The 10,862-nt window shown below is 47.9% G+C and overlaps 1 long non-coding RNA gene across 1 annotated transcript in view; it reads left to right on the top strand.

Annotated features, from left to right (window-relative positions):
* The window catches only part of LOC309337433, a 36,488-nt gene extending 28,151 nt beyond the window's left edge, over positions 1-8,337 (top strand). The window contains exon 3 of the long non-coding RNA XR_014154293.1: positions 6,545-8,337. This is a non-coding gene — a long non-coding RNA (uncharacterized lncRNA). The remainder of the gene's footprint in view (positions 1-6,544) is intronic.
* The last annotated feature ends 2,525 nt before the right edge of the window (positions 8,338-10,862 follow it).

The raw sequence follows: 10,862 nt of genomic DNA on the forward strand, positions 1-10,862 counted from the left end.
TCCTCAAAGCTCCACCGCTGCCCCGATATGCGGCCCCAGGAGCCGAAGCAGGAAAGGGGGGGGGGCTGCCAGCCAGCCCAGAAGTACACAAGGCAGAGCCCAGTGACCAGGTCCTGGATGAATTATACCCCAGTCTTACAGAATTGAGGAAAAAGATGAGCAAATACAGAAGTTCGACCACTATGTATCGAGATGCTGCAGACGCTTATCACAGGGGTCGAGAAAAAGCCTTTTGAAAGTACCTAAAACAGTGCAGATCCAATCAGCCCACGTCCAGTGTAGAGGCAGGGACAACAGTCCTGACCCCCCTTCGCGTGGTTTTTGACAATCCACCACCTCCACCCCCTGCACGTCCGGCAGGTCAAGACGGTGGTCAAAATGTCCTTGCCCCACCTGCCCCGCCACCGCAGCCTAGGACATTCACCCTTCAATATGTCCCCTTCACCACCATTGATTTGATGAATTGGAAGACCAGACCCACACCCCTGCGTTCGCTGAGAAGCCCCAGGCAATTGTGGACTTGCTGTCCTCTATATTTGCAGCACATGAGCCTACCTGGACAGACTGTCAGCAATTGCTGAACACTCTCTTTACTTCAGAGGAAAGGAGGAGAATTAATACACAGGCTCTAGAACACCTAAAAGAACAGCAGGTTCAGGAGGCAGAGTGGCCTCAACGATATCCCTTAACCAACCCACAGTGGGACCCAAATAATGTGGACAATCGCAATGCTCTAAGTACCTATCATAGGACAATGTGCAAAGGACATTAGAACCAAAATCCAAAACAGCCTGGGTTCCAGGACATGTCCAGATCTCAGCTCATGGCCATCGCCCAGAAGGTGTTTAAACAAAGAGGAGAGACTGAGAAGAGGGAGAAAAAAGCAGTGGAGGAAAGAAAAGGCAGCAGTGTTAGGCACGGCAATGGCTCACAGCACAGGGATCCGAGGGGTCCGCCGTAGCCATTCAGAGACCCGCAGCCAAGGGGGAGGAAGATGCCTGCTCAGCAACAGCAAGGCCATAAGAATTACCCCTGTAAAAGGCTGCATGGAGCCAATTGGGAAGTCTGGTCAAAATGCATGTATTACTGACTGGCAGAAAAGCAGCTATGGGAAAGTACACAGGCTGAAACAGGCTTTGCCCAGCCCATTAAGAAGTTTACAGGCGCAGTGGAGGCTTGTGAAGCAGACGTGGTTGATGCTCTTGAGCAGCCGTGGGTTGTGTGGCAAGCAGTGAAGACGGCATGTCAGGCCGCAGTAGAAGCCAGACCAGAGGGACCTAGAGGATGCCCAGAAAGAGTACCAAGCCCAGAGGGGGCTGAGTACCAAGCCCAGAGGGGGCTGAGGTTGCTTTGGGAAGTTGTTTCTATGGTTCAATGCATCTGTGTGATGGACTGTGTGTTGGAGAAAGGCTGAAAAGGCAGTGGCAAGCTGTTCCTCAGGCAATAGAGCACCCAAAAGTGGGGGTGCAGGCCAGGCAAGCCATTCCAAGAGTTCTGAGGAGGCCAAAGTCTCCAAGAGTTATTTGTCCTTTGAGGTGAAGTCCAACAGCGAAAGGCATTGCCATGCAATTGGCAGCTGGATGCAAGGCTAACATCTATACTGATTCTAAATATGCCTTCTTAACCCTGCATGCGCATGGCGCCCTATGGAAAGAGCCGGGAAAGCTCTGAAATACGGTCCAGAAGTTGAGACGTTACTAGAAGCTGTATGGGCCCCCAAAGAGATTGATGTGATGCACTGCAAAGGCCATAGCAGAGGTCGGGACATGGTCACCACCGCCCTCAACCCAGCTACCCTGTTGCCGGTAGGAGAAGGTGAGGAGCAGACACACGATTGCATTGAGATTATGGACACAAGACTGGACCAGGAGAAGTGGCCAAGGGAAATCGATTGGCAGACAGAGTGGCCAAGGAAGCAGCCCGGTAACCAGCCCCAGCCTCAGTTATTGGAGCAGTGGTCCCAGAAGCGATCTTAAGCACTGCTAACAAACCAGATACTATGAGTCCACCCACATGAGGCCAGATGCCACAACCAAGCAGCTGGAGAAGTATGTCTATATAGCCAACCTTTATCAACTTGCAGCCCAGATTTCCAGGAAATGCCTGCTATGCCAAAAGAATAATCCCAGAACTCACTCCAGATGATGTGGAACCGCGTTACACCCTTGATGAACGGCAGTGGGCCAGCCAAGAAGGAGCAACGCTCCAGGAAGGACCAGACAGCCGTGTTTTTGGTGCCCCAGCATCTGGCCAGCGTGATTGTGAAGAATTACCACGAATCCACCCATTTGGGAAGCCCAGCTGCTAAAGCACATAACTAACTGCTGCTATATCCCAAAACTGTGTCCTGTGCACCAACCAAGAGACTGAGATCACCCTTTGAGCTTTTGTATGGCAGGCCACCTCCTTTCGTCCGAGACATCCCCGCCAGTTTGGGGCAGATGAAAAAATCACATCACCCAAGGACAAGTGCAATCCCTTTGTTTGTCGTGTGTGTGTTTGCTTCCTTTCCAGGTATTCCCTCGAGTGTACATCGTGCAGTCCCGCGGCAGTCTCACTGAGCCGGTTCACCAGTTCCTCTGGGTGACAGCGTCTGGCGACCCCCTCATCCCCAACTGCAGTGAAAGTAGCCGAGGTGATCCCCTGGGTACATCACACGCGTCTGAAATCCTGCTGACCCTCTGAAGCTGATCATCACCTTGTGTTTGACGCTACCGGGAATGCGTTGAGCCACGGGCAACGAGATCCTGCGACTACTCATCACAAGGACAGTCACAAAGACTTTATCTTTTCTCTCTTATTTTCTGTATTGATTTGCTCTATGTCTTATTGCCCTGACCCTACCGAGCCATACCAACCCTATTGGCCTGCTGACCTCTGCTATGACTGGTTCGTCTTGCCGGTGGTAAGGGACGGCATACGCGTTGGCTCTTGGGAACGAGGGTTCAATAGGGCGGCCGCAGTACAGCATCCCACTCTCCCACTGTGGCTCTTTATTCACTGCATTGCCCAGCGCACTTGGATGTGGCTCCTCCGGAGAGCTGCAGGATCGGTCGAAATCTATCGAGTTCTAGACTGCTCTTGTGGTTGTGGGAGAATAGCCCGCTGGTTACATGGTAAAGCGATATATCAACCCCATTTGACAAACCAGGCCAAAATCTTACTCCAGGTGTTGCATGGGAGGGTGTCTGAATCAGGTGCACATTAAAATTGCTGAACAGGTGCCTGTAAATTCTGCAGTCCCACCTCTGATTATTGTGGTGGCTCGAGTCTCCCAAAATCCCAGAATACTGCCTGAACTATTGGGCCTGGTAACTCCACACCTAATACCCTTGAATGTGGCAGGGTATTCTTGTGGCTGCATAAGAGTTGCCACCCAGTAGACAGACAGGGCACCTAGTTCCAGAAGAATTGGATGGGAGGGGTGCCCGAGGGCAGCATCCCCAGGGTAGAGACTTGCTCTCCAGCAAATTTAGAGGCACCACTAGGACTTTTGGTATTGGGACCAGAACCCCTTGATATAGTCACCCCGTGTGTCAGGCCATTGCAGGGGTGGATATATTCTTGTGGGTGCAACATCATTTACGTGGAAGAAGAAGCCCCTTTTGGATATAGTACTCTCCCAGGAGACCACAGGGGTCTCCACCCACCGGGAATGGTTGGGAAGTTGATCCAAGTGGTAGGAGCTTCCGAAATAAGGTGGAGAGTCACCCCTGAGGCCCAGCAAATAATTGAATATGAATATCAGTGGGCCCTTCAGCAGTAAAAGAATATTAGGAATGACCCCGAGTATTGGTGGGAGGAACTATGGAAATATTGAGGTTGGTGGGTAGGAGTGGTATGTACTGCCCTCTTTCTTTGGATGTTCATGTATTTTTGCTGGCATTGGCCAAAGCGGGAAAGAGTCCCCTGGCCTCCCATGCCAACTTTTCCCATCTGGCTCTCTATGATGTGGTACCTATTGATCCATCAAAACGAAAATGATGAACCGGAATTGGTCAGCATTTTCGTGATGGAAAGGGGGGAATGAAGGAGTGAGGACCAGGGGTCCACCTGGGTCCACTTTGGAGAGCCAGGCTGGAGCCATTTTATAAGCTGAAAGCCATCTTAGAAAGCAAACTAAAAGGCTAAAAGCTATCTCTCTTCTGTTTGCAAAAGCATTCTTTGCAAATGCAGCAAATGTGGTCTGAGCACTTCACACCTGCTCTAGCTGCTGACCCAATTCCAGTAAACAGACCGAGAATAGAGCGAACAACAGGAAAGATGTAGCCCACCACAAAATAAGGTGAGAACACGGATGGCCGATGTGGTTTTACCAGGAATTGCAAAGAGGTCAGATAGATTTTAAACTTGCAGCGCCACCTAGTGGATAACGCAGCCTGGAACCGAAGGGCCACCATCAATTCTTTAATTGGTTGAGCAGGAATGTGTAAGGGGTGGGTCAAGGGCTGAACTGTGCTTTTGCCAAAAGGTATAAAAGTTGTCTGCCCCTGGTGTTCGTGGGCATTCTCTCATTTTTGCTGAATGTACCCACTTTGCTTTGCTTGTCTGACAAATAAACCAAAGTCAATAAAAATATTGCTGCCTGGATTTTTCCATTCTGGTCTAGATTCTGAATTTACAGAATCTGAAGTCTCTAACAATTTGGGACAGCACCCTTCCTTTATTCCTTATAAGCTTACTTCCTGTTACAGTTAGGTAGTTGTGTTGGTCTGCCATAGTCGAAACAAAATAAAAAACAATTTCCTTCTAGTAGCACCTTAGAGACCAACTAATAACAAACTTAGTTGGTCTCGAAGGTGCTACTGGAAGGAATTTTTTAAAATTTTGTTTAAGCTTACTTCCTGTTATTGCAAAGAGCTCAGCATTGCACAGAAACTGTTAGGCACTCTGCAATTTCCATACAAGGCTTCTCCTTTTCTTGCTTTCAGCGTTTCGCGGATATTGCAATGTAAGCTTAAGCAATGGGGTGGGTTTGCTTAGCCCGGATTTGCAAATCTGTCCCTGGACAAATTCCGTCCCCAGAATGTCCCCAGATGTGCAAATCTGTCCTCGGGAAACATGGCAGCGGCAGCCTCAGCAGCTGGGAGCCAGCCTGGTAGCGCAGTTGGCTCTGGCTGGCTTCAGGAGCTGCTCACTGTCCGCTGCCATGGCGCCCGCCATTTTTCCTTGCTGGAACATATGGCGAGGAAAAATGGCGGGCGCCATGGCAGCCAACTGCGCTACCAGGCTGACTCTAGGCAGCTGACTGCCACTGCTGCTGCCACTGCCAAAGGGGAACCAGGGATGTCCAGCAGTACAGATCTCCTGTCCCCTTCCCCCTTTGTTTTGACTGATGGGCGAGGGTCTGGAGTTGTGGGTGGTTGGCCGTTGCCCAGTTTTTTAAAAAACTCTGCGCATTGATGTTTCACAGGGTGTGAAAGAAAGGCTTTGCACCTTTATACAATATGTATGTGTGCTTGGGCCCAGGGTCTTTTGCCTCACCATCCCCACTACTGACTCCCTGTTGCTACTCAGCTTAAAACAAAAAAGTGTCCCCGGATTCATTGGAAAAAATCTGGTAACCATAGGTTTGCTGCCTATGTGTCTGACTGCTCAACAGGATATGGCTGCCACACCATTTATATTAATATTATTATGTTTATGGCCTGTGTTTTTCCAGGACTGGAAGTCAATGCAGCTTACCGATAAAATAGAAAAAGTAGTGATTAAATTCCAAGAGAGTTAAAATATATATGGATATAAAGAATTATTAAAAGCATTGATATTAACAGTAATAAGTTGACAGCAACACCAGTCCTTTCCTCAAAAACAGCCAGTTCCCAAAAGCTTGTGGGCATATGGAGGTCTTCACCTGCTGGCAGCCAATATGGCTTCTCTAGGGCAGGGGTTGCAAAGTCTAGGACTAGCCTCATACTCCATAAATGGGCCTCATCCTCTTTTAAAGCCACCATGTTTCCTGTGAGAGCAGATTCTGTAGTTCATGTTCTGTATGAAGAAGCAATACAGTATCTTATCTCCTCAAGTTCTGGAGTTAATGACTGGGGGACAGAAATGCTTTTCTGTCCACTTTTTCTATCGGATGCATTATTTTAAATTGTAACACATATAAAATCATAATAAAACATCAAACATTAAAAACCTCCTGACACAGGAGCTTTTAAATGTTTTATTATGTATTATTATTATTTATTGAGATGTCTTCTAAAAGTTGTGTAGTTCTTTATCTCCTTGACATTTGGTGGGAGAGCGTTCCACAGGGTTTGGTTTGACTAATATCTACAACGAACAGCGTTGGAACGATAAAATTCAAATAAAATCAGCTTAGGCCCTTAAAATCTCCAGTTTCCTTAGGGAAAACCCCTTAAAATTATTACACTGATGCGTAAGTGCAAAATATGGAATGCTAATTGCAAGGAATGTTTTATGTGCCAAAGGAAATAAACTATGCATTTGTAAATCTAACTCTCCTCAGGAAAACAATTACAGATAGGAAAACAATCTGCAGCATAGCAACCATAAGGAACGTTTCTGTGTTTTGCAGCTTCTGGAAAGACCGGAGAGATTAATTTCATATGCTATGGGACGGATGCGGAAGAACAAAGATGTGTAGGAAAAACTGGAAAATGAAAATGGGGAAGTAGGCACCCCACCTGGGAATAAGCAAGAATATTAAACAATAAAATTATATACACATTCATATATAATTATATTATTATATATGTCCTTGGGCACGCATGCTACAAAAGCAGGATCTGATTCAAGTTGTTTATTATTATTATTTATTAACATTGTGTTTATGATCCAAAGCCCCCCCAAAGCTTCAAGCCCAAGGGGTTGACTGTCTCAGACACACAGCCCCAAAATTAAAATGGGATCTCGGCTAGCAGCACATGGGATAAATCCCCATATGGGATAAATCCATGTCTTCTTTTGTAACTACAAGCTAAAGCATGTCTTCAGAGAGCATACTGTGAACTGAATGTAAGTAAACTATTCATTACTTATAAGGAAGACTCTTGTGTCTTTATTCTTTTAGGCGGGAATCAAAGGGGTTTTACCAGGAATATACTCCAATCTGGGCATGCCAGATTGGATAGCTTAGAGATTCATATGAATCTGCAAACTAGTTTCTTGCTGTGTAAATGGGGAATGAGCTCTGCTATATGTAACCCACTAGCATGAGTGCGGAAGGATAATATATAATCAATATAGCCTCTCCTACGATCCACAACATTCCCACACACATACCCCTCAAGTGCTTTTGCCTGGCTGGAATAGGTCACTAAATTATGTTGTTGCCCCTTGTATGCAAAGATGGACTCAAGTGGGAGTAGAATTCTCTGGCTTGTTTTGTGGCTGGAATGCAAAACTCACATCACTTTCGTCTCCGGCCATGTGGCATGTGGTCCCCAGCTGGTTTTTATTTTATTTAACAAAAATCGCATAACCGTAGTAAAACCTCTTGGTGGGTTTCAAGAAATATCAATGAAAAGTATCAATGAAAACAGTTCAAAACAACGGAAAACATTTACAGATGACTGAAATTAAGAGCGAAAAGGATTCAAAGGCATCAACATCTACGTGTTGTTTTAAGCCGGAGCGAAACAGAGAACAGCAAAGGCATCTGTCTGGTCTCAATAGGCAAGGAGTTCCAATGTGTAGATGCTGCTGCACTGAAATATTGATTTTTCACAACTAAGGATTATGTGGCACTGGTAACATTGTCCATTCTGAAGACCGAAGCAGTCCCATGGGCTTATATGAGAAAGGCAACCCTGCCTACAAGGGAACACACTTTCTCCCTGCATGCCTAGCACCGGGAGGGCACCATTCTCCCGTTTAAGGTAGTGTGACACAATAGTGCATAAAACAAGACCACAAGAGCCACCAGGTTGTTCTGAAACAAAAGTTTGGGATAACACCTAAAATCATACACACATAACCAGTTATCTGATAAGAATAATTTAACGTAGCAAATAATTTAAAAAAAACAACAACACCCATGCAGTGCAACACCTGCAAAGATAGAATCAATATTATTCGATATAATAAACGCTATTAGATACATATATTTGCCATTATTTGTAAACTGTTTTCCAGCATCAGGTATTCAAGCCAAAAAGTGGCTATACATACAGATAGGTAATGAGGTCCACTCTAGAAGACCTAAAGGCCAAAAAGCATTTGACGCCCAGTAGAGTTTTGATACGTTGCATATATTTGGCTAAATTGTTTTATTAGGTTTATTAATTCCATGTTTATTATTTCTTGTTACCTATGAACTACTTTAAATCGCTCTTACCAAACACTTGGTTATGTGCATATGGTTTTAGTTCTGATAATAATAATAATAATAATAAATTTTATTTATATCCCGCCCTCCCCAGCCGAAGCCGGGCTCAGGGCGGCTAACAACACTAAAACAATACAACATTATAAAACATTATAAAAATGAGTTAAAAACAAAATTAATGGCAACCATAAGCTAAAGTCTTGAAAAGATTGCCAAAGGAGGGAGTCAGGCTGCGCCCTAACAAAAGGCCAGGTGGAACAGCTCTGTCTTGCAGGCCCTGCGGAAAGATGTCAAGTCCTGCAGGGCCCTTGTCTCTTGTGACAGAGCGTTCCACCAGGTTGGAGCCGCAGCCGAAAAAGCCCTGGCTCTGGTTGAGGCCAGCCTAACCTCTCTGTGGCTTGGGACCTTCAAGGTGTTTTTATTTGAAGACCGTAAGTTCCTCTGTGGGGCATACCAGGAGAGGCGGTCCCGTAGGTACGAGGGCCCTAGGCCGTATAGGGCTTTGAAGGTTAAAACCAGCACCTTAAACCTGATCCTGTACTCCACCGGGAGCCAGTGCAGCTTGTATAGCACCGGATGAATGTGATCTCTAAGCGAAGACCCCGTAAGGAGTCTCGCTGCGGCATTCTGCACCCGTTGGAGTTTCTGGGTCAGTCTCAAGGGCAGCCCCACGTAGAGCGAGTTACAATAATCCAGTCTGGAGGTGACCGTCGCGTGGATCACAGTGGCTAGGTCAGGGCGAGAGAGGTAAGGAGCCAACTGCTTAGCTTGGCGGAGATGAAAAAATGCCGCCTTTGTTATAGCTGCAATCTGCGCCTCCATAGAGAGGGAGGTATCGAAGATTACACCCAAACTCTTAACGGATGGTGCTGGCACTAATTGCACCCCCGCAAGAGATGGGAGTTGCCCCCTCAGTCCCAAGTCGTCCCGTCCCAGCCAGAGGACCTCTGTCTTCGAAGGATTTAACTTCAACCGGCTCCCACGAAACCATCCAGCCACAGCCTCCAAGCATCTGATCAGTGTGTCTGGGGCCGAGTCCGGGTGGCCGTCCATCAACAGATAGAGTTGGGTGTCATCAGCATACTGATGGCAGCCCAGCCCAAAACTCCGGACAAGCTGGGCGAGGGGGCGCATAAAGATGTTAAAAAGCATCGGGGAGAGTATTGCACCCTGGGGCACACCACACACCAAGGAGTGGCGGGATGACAATTCCCCCCCAAGCGCCACCCTCTGTCCCCGACCAGAGAGAAACGAGCGCAGCCATTGAAGGACTGTGCCCTGGATCCCCACGTCGGCAAGGCGGTGGTCTAGGAGTTCGTGATCGACCATGTCGAAGGCTGCTGACAGGTCTAGAAGAATCAGCAGCCCCGACCCGCCTCGATCCAGCTGCCTGCGGAGATCATCTGTTAGGGCGACCAGAGCCGTCTCGGTCCCATGACCAGCGCGGAAGCCGGACTGGAATGGATCCAGAGCTGATGTTTCATCCAGAAACCTACCAAGCTGTTCAGCAACCGCTCTCTCAATCACCTTACCCAGGAATGGAAGATTCGAAACCGGGCGGTAATTGGATAGATCTAAAGGATCTAATGATGTTTTCTTTAAGAGCGGGCGCACCACTGCCTCCTTCAGTTCCCCTGGGAATGTCCCAGCGCCAAGAGACAGATTGATGATATCCCCCAGGGGGCCCCGCACCTCGTCTGGACACGCTCTAATCAGCCAGGACGGGCACGGGTCGAGAGGACAGGTGGTGGGCTTTCCAGCTCGGAGGAGTCTGTCCACATCAGCTGGGGATATCCAGTCAAAGTGGTCTAATACTGAACCCGAGGACAGTCGAGGGGCCTCCAGTTCCTTTATTGTATCCAAATTGGCAGGGAGGTCATGGCGGAGCAATAAGACCTTCTCCGCAAAAAAGCTCGCGAATGCCTCACAGCTGTGTGTCGAATTGTTATTTAAATTTGGCTGTCCTTCAAGGGACGTTAAAGACCGAATTATACTAAATAATTGCGCCGGGCGAGAGCTAGCGGATGCAATGGAGGCCGAGAAGTAGGACTTCTTAGCGGCCTTCACTGCCATCTCATAGGTTTTCATAAAAACCCTATAAGATGTTCTTGAAGCTCCGTCACGGGCACCCCGCCATACTCGCTCTAGCCGTCTGAGGTCCCGCTTCATTTTCCGGAGCTCCTCGGTAAACCAGGGAGCCCGGTTTCTGCGGGGTCGCAGAGGGCGCTTAGGTGCGATCTCATCGATGGCTGCCAGGAGCTGGGTATTCCAGGCCTCAACAAGCTCAGTCAATGAGTCGCCAGGGGGAGAAAGGTCCCGCAAGGCTTGACGGAATCTATCAGGGTCCATCAGCCTCTGCGGGCGAGCCCAAATTGGCTCGCCACCCAAGCAGGGTGGGGGTGGAACGTCAATCCTGGCTTTCAGAGCATAGTGATCAGACCATGGCACCTTCATTGAAGGAAACATGATCACATCTATACCGATGCCAAAGATCAAATCCAGCGTGTGGCCTGCTTGATGTGTGGGGCCCGAAACAAACTGGGAGAGCCCTAGTGTCGCCATGGAA

Source organism: Podarcis erhardii, assembly GCF_964252035.2.
Source record: "Podarcis erhardii genome assembly, chromosome: 2".
NCBI lineage: Eukaryota > Metazoa > Chordata > Lepidosauria > Squamata > Lacertidae > Podarcis > Podarcis erhardii.